The sequence below is a fragment of the Lupinus angustifolius genome, chromosome LG03, assembly GCF_001865875.1.
Source record: "Lupinus angustifolius cultivar Tanjil chromosome LG03, LupAngTanjil_v1.0, whole genome shotgun sequence".
NCBI classification, from domain to species: Eukaryota; Viridiplantae; Streptophyta; class Magnoliopsida; order Fabales; family Fabaceae; genus Lupinus; species Lupinus angustifolius.
The window spans coordinates 29,612,554-29,634,996 of NC_032011.1; the positions used below are offsets into that span (position 1 = coordinate 29,612,554).

Below are 22,443 nucleotides of genomic sequence, written 5' to 3' on the forward strand. Positions count from 1 at the left end.
GCCTTATTTGGAAACTTTTTAAATTTCTGTTAATTCAGTTATGGCAGGTTTGCTATATAAGGAAAGTTTCCATTTTCTCTTGGAATAAGATTGATGCATATTCATTGATATTTTTCTTCTTCCTCCTAACTCTAATTCTCTTATCTTCTGAACTTTCTTCTTTCTCTCTTCTTCTGGTTTATTTCGGTTCTGGTTTTGGTTGTTCAACAACAACCCAAACAACCCAACAACCATCACCTTTGTTCAGGTGAAAATGTATTTGTCCAGAATTTTCATTATTCTAAATAATCAACTTTATTAACTATGGGTGTTGAAGTTTCTTTTTTGAATGGCATGTTGGAAGATATAGAACTAGAATAAGTTAGACAATGCATGTCTCACTACAGTGCAGTCTTAGTTGTATATGGTTATTTCGATTCAAAGATGCAGTCTTAATAAAATGCATTTCAGATGAACTTATGAAGTTTAGGCCTATATTTTATTGCGGATTAATCAAAACATAGGTGTAAACCTTTCTAATATTTTTATATATCATCAGTGGAACCCTGATGAGCTTGTCTGAAATTTTCTTTAGCTTAAAGGTGAAAAGAAATGAAGGGAGATTATCTAACTTCAGAAAGCTTTTGCATTTACCCTTTAAAAAGGTTTAAGTTATAAGTTAAAGGTTAGCTATGCGATAATTGTTTTGTTAAACTTTATAATATTTCTCCAGATATATGGGAACTATAGTTGGCATATGTGACTTGGATCCTTTAAGGTGGCCTAGTCCTAAGTGGCAAAATATTCAGATGGATTAAGTTTTTTGTCACCCTCATAAAAGCATGTTGTTTAAACATTGATGGTTTGATATTTTTCTGTTATTCATGATTATTTGCAGTATTGTTTAGTCTAACATTTACTTGCCTATTGAAGCTTAAGGCACAAAATAGTCAACACATGAAAGCTAATATTTTCTCAGAAAAAGGTGGAGTGGGATGAGCCAGGGTGTAGTGAAAAGCAGAAAAGCTAATCTCGAGCACTATACCAAATCTATACCAAGATCAAATGACGAGATTTCTTAAACTGAAACGAGTAAAACAAGGTTACTCCTGTTTTAATTTCTGGTTTTGCTTTACTGCTATAGACTTGAGTGATTATTAATATATGAGGATCTGGTTTTCTTTATAATGTGAAAAGCTATTGCTAGATCTCTGTGTGGATATGTTGGCTATTGTACTTTTCTAATGTTACACAGATAGAATTCTTTAGCCGAATTTTGACAGAAGGAGTTGCCATGTTTTTGAACTTTGGTATAGATGAGTAATACTGATAAGGACCAAAAATACCTAAATTTCATAACTTTTTATGGCACTTATCCTTGACAAAATTAAGAAAGCCAACTTAATTCAACACTTTTTCGATAAAATATCACAATCTTGTATATATGCTTTGTATATTTATTTTTATTATATTTTGTAGGATTTAGGTGGAAAAAGGGAAGAAATAATCAAGTGCAAGCAAAATGCTCAAAATAAGCCAAAATGATCTACATATGACATGCTTAAGCTTGACGTGACAAGCTATGAGCTTAGCCTAAAGCATGATTCAACAAAATTTGGCCTATGTGGAAAGCATGGAGTCAGCAGGAAGATGTTCACTAAGCAGCTTAGCTTGGACCAAACCCACGCATAGCTGACCTGGACACCAACCTAGCACGGTCAGACTCAAATTTGAAATCCTCCCTTCTTCTACACTTTCTTCTTTGTAATTTCTTGGAGAATTTATGCTCCAAAGTAGTTTAGGTAAGTTTATTTTATAGTTTCTCCTTAATTCAAGAGGAGAAAGAAGATGACAAATGTGATACAAAAACATAATTTTGTAGTCTCATTTGGGTCCAAAAACATCTCATCTTTGGATAGATGGCTCATGCTCCTACATATTGATTTGGATTATGGTGTAATTTATTCTCTTTAATTGTATTATCTTTTGAATTCAATTCATTCAAGTTATTACTTTTGGTTAAGTTTTGATTATTTATGAAGTTCTTAATGCAGTTTTAGCTTGAATATCTAATAGGCTAAGATGAGTTATTGGGAAGGTGACTTGCAACACCCAATCTGCTTTTATCAAAGGCCGATACATTATCGAAGGTGTTGTCATCCTCAAATCTTGTGTCCTCCCGAAGATTGACTTTGAAAAAGCTTTTGATTCAATCTCTTGGAATTTTATTGATCGATGAAGTCTCGTCTTGGCTAATGTCGATGTTAGAGAATATGGATTATGACCAATTGCAGTCCTACTCAAGAAATCTCCCTTCAATGTGGTCTTTGTCAGGGGGTCATTTATCCCCTTTCCTTTTGCTTATTGTTGCAGAAGGCTTAAATGGTCTGATGAGACAAGGTATAACCAATCGTCTCTTCACTCCCTCCAAGGTGGGTCTTGATAACATTGGCGTGTACTTGCTTCAATTCACCGACACTATCATGGATCCCGACACTATCATGGATCGTTTTCACCATCTTTATAACACCAGTTCCAATAAAGACACTTGTATTAGTGATTTTGGTTGGTGGGTCAATGAGAATTGAGTTTGTAACTTATCTTGATGGCATCTTTCTTTCTCCTGGAAGCAAGATCACATTGATAAGCTCTCCATCAAAATTCGGAAGTGTGTTTAAACTTTATGGTGAAAAGATTTTAGTGATTTTATGAGTTGTAATTACAAAACTCACTTTGAGATTCTGAGTATAAAACACACTCACCATAATCTCACAACCTTAGAAGAACATATCTTCTAAGTATCTTTCTTAGCTTTCCTTTTCCAACACACCCTATGGTGAAAAGTTTAGAGCAATTTGACAAAGTATGAAAAATATAACTATCGGTAGATTGCATAAATAATTTGACACTTCTAATCTTGAAATTCTTATGGTTTTTCACTATGAATAACACAATATTCTAAAGTGTTAATATGTATGGAAACATAGAATAAAACACTTGAGAGCAACTCAGAAAATTTATGAAATTTTAACATAAAATTGCTTGCCAAAAGTGTTCAGAAAGTTGTATGAAATATTAGTGTGAAAGTTATTTTCAAAATGGGTGTCAAATGGCCTTTAAATATGCTTCCAACTAACAGTCATGTCCCTAAGTGAAGGTAGAAGATGTTTAGTATGACATCCATTTGGTTTTAGTGAAAGCTGACCAGTTTAGATTTGAAAATCTAGTGTAACAGTTTTCACTAAACATTAATCTACTGGGTAACCAATTACACAAAGTTTCCGCCCAGATGAATAATTAGTTACTCCCAATGAGTAATTGGACACTCAATGTTAAAACTACATGGTAAGATGTTACGCAGTTTGTGTGACCTGTTACTCAGACCAATAACCTGTTACTCAATCCAAGTAACATGTTACTTACGTCCCTTAACTTGTTACTCAATCCAAGTAACATATTACTTACGTCCCTTAACCTGTTTAAAGAAGGAAATATCTTTGTAGGATATTGTGGATGAGATAATATATCCTTTTTTTAAACAAGTAAATATCTTTGTAGAAGGCATGGACTATTATTATACCCTTAAATTATTTGATTAGTGTAATATGGAACAATTTAGCCGGTTAAGTTGAAGAGAAAAATGACTCATACTGAATATCTTGGTACACCTATACCCAAGCTACACCAGTTCTTACGAGCACCAAGATCAATATCATGCACTATAATCCATGAAATTATGGATTTAACAAATTAACAAAGTGTCTCCAAACATGTAAGTATTATCTTAGATCTGACCACTTCGGGTTCTTAATCAAGAGTATTATTTTAAACCTAACATCTCTATGCTCAAACAAGTAAACAATGTCTATCCAGGCTCAAACAAGTATTCTTTGTTAAAAGAATTTCTCTAAGATAGCTGTTTAAAATTATTGTTTGTATCAAGCCTCTATAAATCAAGTTATTAAATATTCTAAAGAGAGTTGATTATTACGTTGGAAATGTATTAACATCCAAATCGCTATCACTTAGGAGGTATCCAAGTTAATTAATTGGACCCGACTTTCTACTTTCTACCATAAAATGCTTTGATTTCACACAAGTTGTTTTCCCTGAAATAGATAAAAAGGTTGTTGCTTTTTTTGTGTGTACGAAAAGAGATTATCTTGCTCCTTGTATGCCAAGAGATTTACTTGCATATGAAAATCAAGATTACGTACTACTTTACAAAATTGCATATTATTTTGATTATAAGGTCTTAAATTTATGATTAGCACTCCTTAAAACAATTACACAAGAAAAATAGCCATGACAAAGTGCACTAAAATTCTAATATAGAGATAGGATGTACAATTCCTCTTTTATTATAATTTATTTTATTTATTAAATAATCTTTCTTCAAACCCAATTTAATTATTGTAACTTTGAAGAAGAGCTACATAATATTATCACTTATTCATATTTAAGAGTTTACTCTTAAGACAACAGAAGCAACAACCACTCTTCACTTTACAACATTCACAACATTCAGCATCCTTCGCGTTTGCAATTTCCATCAAAGTAGAAGCAACAATGAATAACACCAACAATAACATCATCATCATCATCTTCATTGAAGTTGCTTCCATCATAACTTAACTTAATTTAGAGAAAAAAGTAAAGATGTTTAGTGAAAACCAATAGTAATGGATAAGCTATCAAATCATGGTTTCATTTTAGTGATTGCAATTTCAACACATGTAATAATAATGAGAACACACACTAATAGAAAACTCACATAGGACACTCACCATAGATCATGTCATACAAACAAACAAACTAAAGAATGTTAACAGAAAATATATCAAAAACTTGTCTCTAAATTACCTTATTTTCTCTTGAACTACCTCACTGTTTTTTCTCCGATGTATGCACTTCCTTGGAGTTCTCTAACTTTTGTGTTTTGTCAATATCAAGCCCCTTCATTTTTATAGCCATACAGAATGCTATTTGACTTATCTATCCAATAAACATTTAATATTTTATGTAATCTTCTAATTGAAATATTATTAAGCGTAATTAATAATTTAAAAAGGAGGAATAATAAAATCTGGCAATTCATCTACAATTAAGTGACCTATTCAAGGCAAGAATATCCCATTTAAATGGGGAAAAAACGAATGAGGAAATTCCTCCCACAGTTTCTCTGGTTCTGAATTATTGATCAATTAAGACAATTCATTTAGAAATTCAACCGTGCACATTGATTGGAGCAACCGTGTTACTGTTATTCATGCAATTTCTATGATTGAAGACCATGATGATGATTAATTCATTGCACTTTTAATTATTTATTGTGTTTTTATGGGATTTTAAAAGCGACTAATGCGAGAAGCTGCATGTTTATTGTTTATATGGTAAAAAACTATAATCCGGATTTTTATATTATTGTTGAACCTCGATTTGTCATTGCTGGTGTATCCGAGGCTACAGGTTTCACATGTGGTATGTATAAACTTCAACATCGCTCATTATACTCAGTGTTGTTATATGTGATTAATATAACAACGTTTCATGTAGTCATAGTTGATATATGTATTAAATATATAACAACACATATTGGAGGAGGCAATGTTGTATATAACTCATAAAATAGCGCACGCATCTATGCTGTTAAATTATGTCAGTATTCTCTTACGCTCACATAGACAGCGCCCGAAAACGCTATTAAATCCCTAAAATGCATGTTGTTGAACGACAACTCTAGTATTATCAATTTATCAAAATGTTTTGGCACCTGATCAAATATGATATCATCGCAATGGTTCGTGACGTCCATACCAACAACAAATTGGCAAGGGTATTAACTCTTCTTTCATTTGTCTTGTCCCTAAAAAGGACAACCCCGCAAAACGTTATTGGGAAGGTGACTAGCAACACCCAATCTGCTTTTATCAAAGGCTGATACATTATCGATGGTGTTGTCATCAGCTTTTGATTCAATCTCTTGAAATTTTATTGATCGATGAAGTCTCGTCTTGGCTAATGTCGATGTTAGAGAAGATGGATTATGGAATGCATCACCACTGTTAATATGTCTATTCTGGTCAATTGTAGTCCTCAAATTTTCAAAGCTATTTTCCTGAGTTGCTTGAAGTAAAGTGTTTTAAAGTTTTGTAAAACTTAAAGATCATTATTTACTATGTATACAAAAGAGTTGATTGGATTGCAAATGTTATTAAATTTCATACTTGTAAAGGCAATCCAAGCCATCATTCAAATTCTTCATTCATTGTAATTACTTTCTTTCACGGGGTGTGAATAGAAAGTGTATAGAGTTACTTGGAAATGTGTTTTCCAAGGTGATAAGTATTAGTGAGTGTGTAAGGTACATAGAGATCTTGATGTGAGATATTGTAATTACAACTCATAATATTTAGTGGAAAATCTCTTGTGCTGCAAGAGTACTGGAGGGAGCCTTCGGTGGACAAGAAGGTGAACCAGTATAAAATCCTTGTGTACTCTCTTCTTCCTTACCTCTTTGATTTATTCTTGTTTATTTTCTGCAATATTATCTGCTGCACTTTCACTCTTCATTTTGCAAATATAGTGGTCATAATTTCTAGTCAATTAATTCACCACATCTTAGTTGCAATCTCACTCTGACAGCTTAATAGTAGTGACTCAGTAGTATAGTGATTATTTATCCCTGAGGTCATGGGTTCGAGTCGCGGAAGGCTCCCCGAGGAGGAGAATAAAATATGCAGAGAGTATTTAAGCTTAACGAATGACACGCTCAGTATATTCATCAGTCTGGGAGGTTGCATGTCAGAACTCGGGTGTTAAAATGTTAGTCATCATTATTGTAATACAATTATATATGTTAAGATATTATTTGATTTTGTGGAACACTATTTGTATATCGGTTAATATTTTAATCCTTATCAATATATATGTTTGTTTCTGTATATAATTCATATTAATCTCTTAATTCCATTTATGATAAGATTTAAAACTTGAAACTTTTGTATCAACTGTTAAAAAAATTTAAGAGAAAATACACTAATTATGATGGATGTTGATTCAAGTTAATATGTGGAGAGAAAATCTTTTTAGTTTTAAATGTTAGAATGATAGAAAAGAAGAAAAGGTAAAAGAATCCTCTATCAAATTATAGGTAACATTAAAACCCATTGAAACCATGATGGGAATATTTGGGAACTAATATATTGATTGATTTTATTGTCTATGTTTTAATTAATTTCTTATCATATTCCTATTTGAGATTTATACTTTTAAGGTGAAGAATAAATTTTTGTATTAGGTGAAGAATACATTTTTGCATTAGGTGAAGACTACTGACTTAGAAAATAGTATCAAATAGGAACGTGTATACCATATAAAAAGGAATATATTTCTATAGTTTTCAATTAGAAACTTGGTGAAGGTACAAATATTTAAATTTGTTTTATTTTTTACATGATAGCATACTTAATTTCTTGACCGGTGAAAATATTATTTCTATAATCGGTTGAATAAGAAATATGATAAGGCCATAGTTTCGTTTTAAAAATTATGTACATAGTTAAATTATGCAAGTACAGGGCTCCAAGGGAATTCTTTGAAACCAAAGAGCTTTTAGAAAAGTTTCTTCAAATTTGATGCTCCACGTGTATCTATATTTTTTAGAATGTAATAACAATTATTTTTATTTGATTGAAATTAAGTTGCTAATTGATTGTAGGTTTTTTTAAAAGCAAAGGTGCCAATCACCCACTATATATTAAGATGAAATAGGAATATAGAAAGGTCATTACAAGTTCCTAAACTTAGAGGAAGGCAATTCTGGCCAGTTTTTTGCGAATTGGTTAGTAATGAAATCAGACATAGTATTCCATTAAATATTTGATCTAGTACGAATACCATAATTTACAAGTTTATCAGCGCATATGTTTCCTTCTCTAAATATGTGAGAGATGTTGAAGTTCATATGGCCCAAAAAGAGCTCGCATTTATCAAATCTGTTTTCTAATTGCCAAGGAGGATTAAGATTCCCTTTCAAAATATTCACCACCAACGTTGAATCACATTAATCTATCTCTATTGACAGAATTGTTGTATGTAAACTGTAATTGATTGTAGTTGACACTAGTTATAAAAACTGTAATTGATTATAATAAATTAGTTACAAAAATAATGTTAAATTATATCTATTATTCAATAGATAAGTTCTTTATCCTATTATATATCTTGAATTTTAAATAACTCCATTTTATTTATTTATCCATGCATTTGTTTTCTGACTATAAAAGTCTTGACTAAGTTGACTAAATAATAATAAAATGGTCACCGTTGACTTAGTAATGTGTTTAACTACAAAACTTATATTACTTATGTCAAAAATAAAATAACAAATTAATTTAGAGTTATAAGATGGTTTGATAGTTCTGATGAAAGATTTAAAGAATGGAGCAAAAGAGATTGTGAGTTCTAGTATCACATAACAAATTTAAAAAATAAAATAAGGGATTTAAAAGAGGTTTTTAGTTATTTTTCTTAAATATCATCCAAAAAAAGTTATTTTTCTTAATTAGTTAATAAACTTTTCCCAAGTTGAACACTTGTATATACAAGTGAATATGAACATATTATATGTCCATCATATTTTCTTTTAAGTTGAAAACTCATAGACTACCATAAAATGCTTCAATTTTACTCAAGTTTTTCATTAAAAATATATAAAAACGTTTTTACAATTTTTGTTTATGAAAAGAGATTATCTTGCATATGAAAGTCAAGATTAGGTGCTACTTTATAAAACTTTATCTTATTTTGATTATAAGGTATAATATTTTCGATTAGGACTTCTAAAAACAATTACTCATGGAAAATGTTATCACGGTAAAAGTGAACAAAAATTCTAACAGAGAAATAGGATGTATAATTCCTCTTTTATTATAATTTCTTTTATATATTAAATAATCTTTCTTCAAATACAATTTAATTATTGTAAATTTGAAGAAGAGTACTTAATAATATTACCACATTTTTATATGTGAAAGTTTACTCTTAAGACAACAGTAGCAACAATTAGCAGTGCCAAATCTACAACAATCACAACAAACAGCATATGCATTTGCGCTTTGCATCGAAGTAGAAACAACAACGAACAACACCAACAATAACATCATCATCATCTTCATTGAAGCTGCTTCCATTGTAGCTTAACTTAATTTAGAAGAAAGGTAAAAATGATTAATCAAATCCAATAGTAATAGATAAACTACTAGGTCTTGGTTAAGATTTTATCAAATGAATTTTGAAATCAGTTATTTTATAAAAATCATTAATTTAACCATATTATATATAAACATATCAAATAATAAAATATTTATCAACAATAATCACATGATAATGAAAAAAAATCAACATTAACTATAATACAGATAATGTTATTAGCAATGTTGTGAAACCCGAATCGGACGTCAAACCGGAAGAGGTCTAGTATTAGGTTTAACCGTCTGACTGGATGATTTTATATATAAAATAATAGTTTTTATCTATAGATATGTAATTTTATATAAATGTAAAGTTTTAGATAATTAATAATTATGTATAATTATATTGAAGTGACATATTTTCATCTATTTTGGACTAGAGTAAAACAAAATATCTGAGTGATGTTCCATTTTTTTAATTGAACCGTCTTGTTTACTTCCTGGGTTAATATGGTTGAACCGAGTTTAGTTCAAGTCCGATTAGCAATTAGACCGGTCAAACTGTCTGGTCCGATCCGATTCTCATAATACTGGTTATTATTAGTTGGCCAATTATCACATTATTATGAAAAACAATGAATAGTATGCTGAAAATGATAGTAGAAATATTAAATTAAGTAAAAAATATATATACATCACTAACTTTATTTTAGGAAACATTTATTGTGTTTACTAAATAAATATATTTTTACTCAATTGTCATTACAAATAACACAGAACGTTAGAAAAAATTAAATAAATAGAGTTGAAACATTTTAGTATATTCAAAAGGGATAATAAAAAAGTAATAAAATAATTTTAAATTAAGTCAATAGTTAGTGACACTTATGTATATAAAATAGGGACATAATATGTTTTTCCTAAAGGTAATTATCTATCATTAGTATTGAAAATCAATAATAACCCCAAAAATGTTTAATTTACCACAATAATTAAGTCAATAACATAGAATTACTAAAGCAAACAGAAAACTCGTAACAAAGATTATGAGAAAGAAAAATTATGAAAGAAATCATAAGCAAATATTTAGTGATTTCAACACATGGAATAATAATGAGAACATACACTAATAGAAAACTCACATAGTACACTTATCCATGGATCATGTCATACTAACAAACAAACTAAAGAATGTTAAAAGAAAATATATAAAAAAGTTGTATCTAAATTCTAAACTACCTTATTTCCTCTTGATCTGCCTCCCTTTGATGTATGTACTTCCTTGGAGTTCTCTACCCTTTGTGCTGTGTTAATATCTAGCCCCTTCATATTTATAGCCATACAAAATATAATTTGATCTATTATCCAATAAAAATGTAATATTTTATTTCATCTTCTCATTGAAATATTATTAAGTACTGCAATTAATAATTTAAAATTGTTAAACATGGTGCAATGATATGGAAATACTCATTTTCCTCTAAGAAAATTTGGTCTGGACAAATATTAAATATCTTATTACATAAGTTAATTATTGATGATGTAATATTTAAGAAATATTATTTTCTAATTTAATTTAAGATCATGCGTAATTATCTTTACCAAAGAAATGTGTAAACCTTATTAAGGACACTACCATAATAAAAAGGAATATATTTTTAGATATTTTATGATAATTGGTGAAATACCAATCCTAGAATCTTGAATCTCATGATTCTTACACATAATCTAAAACAATGACACAAAGTCATACCCGAATCCATGAATCCATGTTCTCTGATCTACTCCTTCGATATACATTTTGGGAGAGTTTTGGTATGATGATATTGCTCAACCAAATCCTTAATTCATTTTGGGACCTTTATTTTCTCTCTGATGGGGAGAGGTGAAAATTATTTGTGATTTGGTACTGTTCCTTATGTGTTAACTTATAGGATTCTCATTATCCATTATAGGCAACCGTTTGGGTATCACTCATTAAGTCCATATGCATTATCAGTTTTGGAAGACATTTATGTTGTCATTAATTAGATCATTTATTTTGTAACCCAAAGTAAATAGTAGATATAAGTATATTAAATATATGATGTCCACCTTAATTAGAAATTATATATTTCTATGCTTATTCAATTAGAAACTTGAATGAAATATAAATATTTATGTTAATTTTATTTTTGATAGATAGTAGCATAATTATAATTATGTACTCTAATTTAATTGTATTTATAACGACATTGATTTATTAAAGAATATAAAGTCTCATGTTATAATTTTGTTTTATAATAAAATAAGTATAATGGTATCCCTATTTACAATGAAAATGTATCAATGTTTAGATGTAAAGGAATAGTAGGAATTTATTGTAATATATTATTAATATTATTGTTATGATTATTGTCTAGACTTGGTTTTCAATGAAACACCAATACAGTACTTATGGTCAAAATATTGAGAATCTTCTTTGTATCAATTGTTGGAACGCCTTGGTCTTTGAATTAGAGACGTATGTTCAGCAGTCAATTATGGAAAGGAGAAAATTATTAGCACTCCATTTGTCTATACAAGATGACACCATCACTAATTATTATGACCCAAAATCATTTGATTATTTATTTATAAATGGAAGAATATTATTATGTGTCTGTACGTCAAGTTTATATCTTCCTCCTACATGTCCTCATGAGTAATAGAGCGTCTACATATTATCAGAAAAGGTTCATATTTGTTTTATTTTGTATTAATTATTTATTAAAGAAAATACATATTTATTTTTGTTTATAAAAATTTCAATAAATTATTCACTATTCTTTTATTTGAAAATAAAATATTTATTATAATTCCTTATTAAAAATGAAAATTAACATATTACCAAATATTTAATTATATAGTAATAATAACTATTTATTAAAAACCTAAATTATATAATTATAAATAAAATAAATAAATCAAATAAATAAAAATACAAATATAGAAAGAAAATTCAAACATACATCTAATGTCAGCAGACCTTGTAATTATCCTTGAATGAACTTTTTTTAAAAATGATAAAAAAAGAAGAGATAAGTGGACTAAGAGCTATCCTTTGGGATTCTCTCATATTACTTTAATATTTCATTCATGTTTTTAAAATATTATTTATTTATTAAAAGTACAATAATTTAGATATTAATTAGTCAATTTATGTAGTCAATCTCCTATTGTTGAAATTACTAAATTAGAGACATTTATGATAAGTATTTAAAAAAGATGTTTTTTTCTCAAATTCAACGAGCTACTGGAATTATTAAACTAGACACTCTACATTGTGATAAAAAAGATGTTACTTTTGTCAAATTCAATTAAAATTATGGAAATATCATAAAAAAGTCATTTCTTTCATCTTTGTCTTCTTCTACCAATTCTTCACATTCTCTCCACTCAAAATACACATTACTTCTCATATTTTTTCCATTTTTTCAACAAATCTACCATCTTCAAGTGTGAAACCAACTCATTTGTATAATTTTCTGCTCTATCATTTTATTTCATCATTCTCATAATTATTTCTCATTTTGCTCATTAAATCTATTATCTTCAAGTGTCAAACCAACTCATTGATATGATCTTTTGCACTTTTCGTTTTTACTTCATCCTTCTCATAACTATTTCTTATTTTTCCATTTTTTTGTCAAACAAATCTACAATTTTCAACTACAGAACCAACTCACATATATGATTTTATACTCTTTTCATTTTTCTTCGTTGATCGATATATTTGTTTATTATATCAGTTTATGCATGTACACTATTAAACTCACACATTCTTTATTCCACACGTAAAAAAAATTCAACTTCTTCAAACTTCCACTCACGTCCCTCAACAAGATATCATAACATAATCGTTATTTTTGTCTTCTATAACAAAAACTTTATTTTTCTACATGATGTATGTTAAAATATTTTTTCCTATGTAGTTACTTTTCCAAAACAGGAAATATGGGTTGTCCATGTTCTTTGTTTCATCATTTGTCGAAGAAAAATGTCACCTCGTTGAATATGATGAATAGAGGTTACATTAACAACAACAATATATAGAATAATAATGTCTTTATTTTTATCATGTGTTTCTCCTTATTCACTTAAATTTAATTTTTCACTATCTATTTGTGTGTCATCCATATATTAGTGATAATAATCTTTAATATTTTTCTTTTCACTCTCTATTTATGATAATGAACTAATTCTAGGCACACATATTCACTGTCCACATAATATATTCAAACCTTCAAAGTATAACATCTTTATCATCCATTCATGTTTAATTTATATATCTCTTTAATTTTTGACATTTTTATTCAATTAAATTTTATGCATGTATAGTTTTTGGTATACATAAAAAACTATCATGTTACAATTGTTATATGGCCTAACTTTAGAAACTAGAAGTATTAGGCATCATTGCTCTTGAATGTCTTTTATTTTGTTTTCTAAAAATTAAACAATTATTAGTTACACTTTAGAAGCAAAAATCATTAGGCATGATTTCCCTTGAATGCATTTTATTTCATTTTCTAAAAATTAAACATTTGTTCTCTATATTTAATTGGATTGAAATTTTTCATGCTACCTGAAATACCTCATTTGATTCATGATGTTGATAACACTATGCTCACAGAAATACCTTCTAAAGAAGAAATCAAGTCATGGACTTGGATCAATGAAGAAATAATCTTGCTAATAGTATTGGTTTGAATGGATTTATAATCCAACTATAAGCCTATATTTTTATTGTAATTGATATTTGCTTATGTGGGTTACCTTGTTGTGTTGGTTTTGGCATGTTATGGTAATGAGGGGTGGGTTAGATATGTGGTGCTACTTCTGAGATAACAACCTCATAAGTATGCTAGTTATGTATACTTTATTTGTAATTCTTCATTTTCTTAATAAAAAATTACTTATAAAAAAAATGTTACTTTGTGTTTTTTTAATTCTATGTAAACTGCTTGGTTCATTACCTGGGTATTGAGCTGGAACTTATACAGTTCAAAATGGTCTGAATTATCATTTGGTTACAAACAAAGATCATAACTATTTCCTATGAAATAGGAAGTAAAATTTCTCTTTTATTTTGTTTATAATAATCTCTATTCAAACTCAATTTAATTATTGTAAATTTGAAGTAGAGTTATATAATATTATACTGTTTTATATTGAAGAGTTTACTCTTAAGACAACAGAAGCAACAACCACTCATCACTTTACAACATTTACAACATTCTTCATCCCTTGCGTTTGCGCTTTCCATCAAAGTAGAAACAACAACGAACAACACCAACAATAGAATCATCATCATCTTCATTGAAGTTGCTTCCATACCTTAACTTTATTTAAAAAGAAAAGTAAAGATGTTAGTCAAAACCAATAGTAATGGATAAACTACCAAATCTTGGTTACTATTTTATCAAACAAATTTGGAAATCAGTCATTTTATAAACCTCTATAATACATTCATATTTAACCAATTTTTATTATTTATATTCTTTATTAGTATTTTATTAATTGCGTTGTTTTTTTTAATATGACCTGAGAATTAATAATGTAACCACTTTATATATATATACAGATCAAATAATAAAATATTCGTAAACAATTATCATAGGGAAATGAATAAAAAAATCAACATCAACAATAATATTATTTATGTTATTTGTTGGCAAAATATTATATTACTATGAAAAACAATGAACAGTTTCATTAAGTTCGTATGCTGAAAATGTTAGTAAAAATATTAAATGAACTAAACAATTTATATACTGGAGTAAATTTATTTTGAGCAACATTTATTGTTTTTCCTAAATAGATATACCTTGAATCAATTGTCATTACAAAGAATGATGATAGAAAAACTTAAATAAATAGAGTTGAAACATTTTAATACAAATGGGATAACTAAAAAACTAATAAAATAATTTTAGATTAAGTCAATAGTTAATGACACTTGAGTATATAAAGTACTGACAATCACGTATATTAACAACCATAATATAATTTCATAATGCTAATTATCTATCGTTAGTTTTGAAAATCAATAATAACCATAAAACTCATAACAAAGATGACAGGGATAATAATAAGAACAGGCACTATTAGAAAACTCACATAGTAGACTCATGCATGGATCATGTCATACTTACAAACAAAAGAAAGAATGTTGAAAGTAAACATATAAAAAACTCTTCTCTAAGTTACCTTAATTTCTCTTGATCCTTTGGTGTATGCACTTCCTTCAAGTTCTCTAACTTTTGTGTTCATATTTATACCCATACAAAATGCTACTTGATTTATCTATCCAATAAACATTATTTTAATATTTTATTTCATTTTCTAATTGAAATATTATAAGTGTAATTAAAATTTTCTAATTTAATATTATTAAGTCTAATTAATATTTTATTTTCTAATTGAAATACTATTAAGTCTAATTAATATTTTATTTCATTTTCTAATTTAATATTTTATTTCATTTTCTCTGGTCTGCCCTTCCTTGGAGTTCTATACCTTTTGGGCTGTGTCAAAATTTATTACTATATATGTTGTCCTATAAGTTATGCAATTATTGATTGGTTTAAAAAATATATTTAAATTAAAAAATTAATAATTAACTATTTTTTTAATCAATCATAATTAATGACACATGCAATAATATAAACTATGGGATAATATATGTGTATCCCTCATATTTATATTTATAGTCATACCAAGTTGCTATTTGATTTATCTATCCAATAAATATTTAATATTTTATTTCATCTCCAAATTGGAATATTATTAAGATCATGCCAAAAAATATTTACCAAAGAAATGTGTATACCATATTAATGACACCACAAAAATAAAAATAAAAATATTTCTATAAGAGTATAATATTTATGTAATGTCATCATTACATTATCTTTTATTCATTCATATTACTTTTTTTGAGAAGTTAATAATAATTAAACACGAATAGTGGATGATATAGTGATAATGTATAAAACTCATATATCTAAAAAGTCTGTCAGCGATTAGGTCAGCACGGGTAGGTCAGCTAGTCAGTCTGATGTTCTGATAAAACCAGGAGATCGAACTTATCCATGTTTTGGAGGATTCATCTTGATCCATCCAAATGGTTATCTAAACTTCGTCGAAAAAGGATAGCAAAACTCACACTTCAATCAACCTTAGGGAATCCAATATCTGGTAAGAAAAAACAATTCATATATATTTTTTTATCTTTCTAGTGTGTAATATCTATCACTTTCAGTGTAAATATTTATATACACTCAGTACATTTCCACCATTCATTCGTATTACTTTTTTGAAAAGTCAATGATAATTAAACATGAATGATAGATAATATAGTGACACTGTATAAAACTTATATACTATTAGTATATATTGTTTTTTCTTGATATAATAGTTTAATTAGAAATTTGAATAAGGGATAAATGTTTATCTTTATTTTATATTTTATGGATGGTAGCATACTTAATTTATTGACCGCTGAAAATATATTTCTAGAATTGTTTGAATTAAAAACATGATAAAACTATAGCTTCCTTATAAAATTATATACTCTAATTTAATTTTTTATTTGATAATAGATTTATTTATAAAAATACAAACCATCCACTACTCCTATGATCTCTCAAACTCACATTCATCAGGATAGTAGTGAACCATACAATGATGCTCGGCCTATAGAAGACTTATTGGTAAATTAATATATTTGACTAATACTAGGCATGATACACCTTTTGTGTTAATCAGTTGGCCTAGTTCATGGCCTGTCCTACTACTATGCATCACAAGGCAGCCTTGAAAATCTTAAGACTTGAAAGGATCATCTACTCTTGGTCTATTCTTCCCTACCAACTCAATGGTTCAACTAAAAGCCTATAGTGATAGTGATTGGGCAGCATGCCTAGACACTAGAAGGTCTGTAACTAGATACTGTATATACCTAGAAAGTTCTTTAGTATCTTGGAAATCAAAGAATCAAAAGACTGTTTTTAGAAGCTCTTGTAAAGTTGAATATAGAGCTATGGCCTTAACTACGTGTGAAATAACTTGGCTTAACTGCTTGCTTGAAGATTTAAAGTATGCTTATTCTTTGTCTACTTTGCTATATTGTGATAATCAATCTGCTATATACATTGCTTCTAACCTGTTTTCCATGAAATGACAAAAAACATTGAATTGGATTTTATTATCATGAGAGAAAAATGCAGTCAAGGTTTGATTAAACTTCTTCATATACCAACTCATTTACAGTTGCCTTAATCATTGGGAGGTTGATCTTCGGTCAGAAGCATGCCAAACTAGGCCAAGCCTTGGCCAACAAGATCAGTGGGAGTTCTATGGTGCATCCCAGAATTGCTTGTGATACAAGCAAGAGGCACAATTCATAATTCCTTGTTTATTTAGCACATGTTTCTTATGTTTTTAGTTATTAATTCAAGTTGTTAGTTATTCCTAACTTCCCTTTATATCCTATAGATAAATGGATTTGTTTTTGTAACAATAAAGCAATTCATTTCATAAATAAAATTCAAGTGCAAGATTCATGATTTAGATTATTTTCTCTCTTATTCTTTCTCTTCATCTCTTCAAAGAGTGAAGATTTCTTAATTCTTTGTGATACTTTTTGCAAGAAAAACAAGATATGAGCCATAAGGTGAAAATATTGTAAATTAAGGCAACTATTTTGCTTCCTCACTTTTTCAGGTAAATTAATTGAAAATAAATCATCAATACAAAATGGTCACCGTTGATTTAATAATGTGTTTGACTGTATGACTCGTATTACTTATCTCAAAAATAAAATAATAATTTTAGTTATTTTTTAATTACTTAACAAACTTTTTGCAAATACTGAACACTTGAATATACAAGTGAATGTGAACATATTATCTTATCTGACCATCATAGTTTCTTATTTTGAATATAAGGTTTAAAATTTAGGATTAGAACTCCATGAGATAATTACACATGGAAAAAACTGTCACAATAAAAGTGAACAAAAATTCTAGCAGAGAAATAGGAAAACAATTCCTCTTTTATTATAATTTATTTTGTGTTATTAAATAATTCTTCTTCAAATCCTATTTATAATTATTGTAAATTTGAAGAAGAGCTACAAAATATTACCACCGTTTCATATTCATGAGTTTACTCTTAAGACAACAGGTGCAACAATCAATACTCGCATGTTCACAACAATCACAACAAGGACCCTCTGCGTTTGCACTTTCCATCAAAGTAAACACGATAGCAACGAACAACACCAACAATAGCATCATCATCTTCATTGAAGTTGCTTCCATTGTAGCTTAACTTGATTTGAAAGAAAGGTAAAAATATTTAGTCAAAATCAACACTAATGAATAAACTACCAAATCTTGTTTAACATTTTATCAAACATTTTTTGAAATTAGTTATTTTATAAAATCAATCCTACATTTTGATTTAACCAATTTTTGAATATTTATATTTAATCAATGTTTTACTAATTGTATTTTTGTCACATAGTAATAATTTGTTTTGTTTATTAATGATTGATTGGCATATGATTGTTTAATAATAATTTATATACAAGCTAGTGATTGATTATTAATGATTGATTTACAAGTAAAATATATCATTTTTTTGTGGGTATAAGAATTTGTAGGAGAATATATCATTACTCAATGGTGACAACCAAGTATATTAACAACCATGATACATTTTTTTCTGATGCTAATTATCTATTATTAGTTTTGAAAATGAATAATGACCCGAAAAATATTTCATTCACTACAATAACTAAGTCAATAACATAAAAATACTAAAGCAACAAGAAAACTCATAACAAAGATGATGAGATAGAAGAATTATGAAAGAAATCATAAGCAAATATTTAGTGATTTCAACACATAGAATAATAATAAGAACAAGCACTAATAGAAAACTCACAGAATACACACATCCATGAATCATGTCATACTATCAAACAAATTAAAGAATGTTATAATAAAACATCTGAAAAACTTGTCTCTAAACTACCTTAATTTTGTCTTGATTTGCCTCACTCTTTTTTCTCCTTGGAGTTCTCTACCTTTTATGTTGTGTCAATATCTAACCCCCTTCATATTTATAGCCATGCAAAATGATATTTGATTTATCTAATTGAAATGTTTTATTTAACATTTATAGCCCCTTCCTATAAAACGTTTAATATTATAGCCCCTTCCTATAAAACGTTTAATATTATAGCCCCTTCCTATAAAACGTTTAATATTATAGCCCCTTCCTATAAAACGTTTAATATTATAGCCCCTTCCTATAAAACGTTTAATATTATAGCCCCTTCCTATAAAACGTTTAATATTATAGCCCCTTCCTATAAAACGTTTAATATTATAGCCCCTTCCATATTTATAGCTCCTTCCTATAAACTTTATTTCATCTGCTAATAGAAATAAGTGGGTAAGGATGATAATGAGTATGAGTGGATTCAAGTAATGTATTACACATGGGTCCTTGCGTATATTGTGTGATACTACATATTTAATTTTATATATTATATATTTTTTTGTTTATGATAATATTTAATTTAAGGTGAGATATGTAGTTAATTAATATATTGGTGGTAGTTGCTTAGGATTATATAGTTTTTTTTGTAAAAATTAAATAATGTTAAGGGCAATATAGTTATTTTAAGTTTTGGGTTTATATATATAGTATAAATGATTTATTTATTAAAGAATACAAATATAATATTAAAATTTTATTTAATTGTTAAATAAATACTATAATATAGTCAATTTATAATAAGGGTGTATCATAATGTTCAGATATAAAGAAATAGTAGTAGAATGTTTCTTCATCACATTGTTATTAATATTATTATTGTTAGGATTATATTTATTATTAACAACTAAATATGTTAATATATTATTTGACTTTACGTAGTATGATTTATATACAGTTTATTTTACCCTTATTACTATTATATTATATTATATTATATTATATTATATTATATTATATTATACATGTTTGTTTCATTATACAATTCATACTAAACTCTTATATTTATAATAGAGTAGAGTTTGATATGTATCATTCTGTGATTAATTAAAATATTTAATTTGTTATATTATTCAAAAGTTAACATTCTTCATCAATGGTTATTACATTTTTAGCTGTCAAATAAACATTTAATATTTTATTCCATCTTTTAATTGACATATTATTAAGTGGAATTAATAATTTAAAATCGTTAAACTTGGGGCAATACATACAAATATTTAAAAAAAATGTTTATGCCTTATCAAAGATAAAAAATAATAAAATTCTATTATTAATTAATGAGAAACTTGAATAAGGTATAAATGTATGTATGTATCTTTATTTTATTTTTTGACCAATAATAGCATACATTGTTTCTTCACCGTTGAGACTAATTTTTATAATTGTTTGAAATATAAACATGAAAAAGTCATAGCTTCATTGTTATTCCAATGTGAAACAAAATCTTCTGATTCCATGTCCTTATGTTGAACCCGGTTTATGAATTGTACTAAAAACTGAATCAAACCAAACCGTTACACTCCTAGGTAAAATGTTGTTGTTACAGTTTCTTAAAGTCCTCTAATTAATTTAAAGTATTCTGGTTGAGTTTTTTAGTTACTTATTTTATGTACGAATTCTTTTCATGGATTCATTTAATAAAAAACTAGTTATATTATATTGTCACATGCCTCTGTACTGCAAAAATAAAATATATAAAGTCAAAACTTTTGGAAAATTATATGCATGTAATTTTACTTGTATAATTTATATATTAATTATCACACACAAATACAAAAATAATGTTACAATAGTAAATTCAATATAATTAACCAATATTTTTCAAATTGTAAACATGTGACCTCACATACCCATAAATATACTGAATGTGTCATCTACAAACTTAAATATCTCATGTAGTATTTTACTCCCTACAAATGAGAGTTTTTTACAACTCGGACCCATAACCTCATAAATAAATAGTCAATTTTCTCTTGTTTGGGCCGTGGGTTGGGTAGCCCAATATTTTAATAGCTTTATTACTCCTATTAGGTTAACCCAATATTCATATTTGCAGTTTTATAAAAACAGATTCGTGTCGGCCGGTTCAACCAGTAAACTAGTGAGTCGATCTCAATACTAGTACGGTACAGTAATTATACCGGTCATACAAACATACCGGTTATACTGGCTGGTTTTCAATTGAACCGTACCAGTCATAGCGGTCAATTTTTATTTAAAATTAATTTTTTAATAAAATTTAAAAAATATTGATTTTTCAACATTAATAATAATATATTATATTTTATATCTAATTTCGTCAATATACGGTTTAATTAGTGAACTACTAGTTAAACCACTATACCATTATATCACTACCCCTAACCGGTACAATAACCGATACAATATTAACAACACTCCATATTTGTGTTCAAGATTGATATTTACAGCTTCGCATTAGAAACTTGCATGTGCTAAGCTGTAATGAAATTTAACGTTCAAAAGAGTAGGAATCCTCTCATATTTTCCATCGAATACAAGTAAAATAATATGGCCACGGTGTTTTCTTAGAGTCAATTTATGAGTTAAGTTTTAAAAGGAAAATTGAAAACCATAAAAGTTTTTTTTTTTTTCTTTTCTTACCTTCCAAATCTCAACTTACAAATAAAAGGTTAAGAAACTTAGAACATACTTTATATACTTTCATAAACTTAGACTAATATTTAAACAAATGGTTGCATCAGAAGTTAAAGATACATAACTTTTTAACATGAATTGTAGCATGTGCTAGGAAATAGTAATATCACTTTGACTAGGAGAAGAGCATCATACACTTGCATTAATCTTTAAGAACAATAATTGATGTATTATCTTTGTTTTCAGTTTTCACCATAACTAAGAGCATTTAAGCCAAAAGAAATGTGGTCATTCCTTTAAATTGCACTTTTCAACCGTAATATTGTGACTTTGGAATTTCCACAATATAGTGGCTTTGGAGTCTCTGCAACAGCATCGTAAATACAATCGCAACTATATTTTCCCGCAATTTTCCATAACTATGATAAATAAAGGTAACTATAATCGCGATTTAAAACACGAGTTAGGATTGACTAGTAAGTGTCAATATGCAAGACATGAATCAAAACCAAAACAAACAAAAAAACCATTATTCCATTCTCAATTGCTTATAAAAAAT

At 27.8% G+C, this 22,443-nt stretch overlaps 1 protein-coding gene and 1 long non-coding RNA gene across 2 annotated transcripts in view; both read right to left on the bottom strand.

Moving 5' to 3' along the window:
* Positions 1-4,051, bottom strand: part of LOC109344422 (6-hydroxynicotinate 3-monooxygenase) — a 13,645-nt gene extending 9,594 nt beyond the window's left edge. Inside the window, exon 1 of the mRNA XM_019583220.1 lies at positions 4,040-4,051. The gene's annotated coding sequence lies outside the window, so the exon portion shown is untranslated. The remainder of the gene's footprint in view (positions 1-4,039) is intronic.
* Positions 18,224-19,314, bottom strand: LOC109342651. The gene is made up of 2 exons (XR_002107110.1): positions 19,239-19,314; positions 18,224-18,530 (listed from the first exon to the last, which is right to left on the bottom strand). It is a non-coding gene; the product is annotated as an uncharacterized LOC109342651 (long non-coding RNA).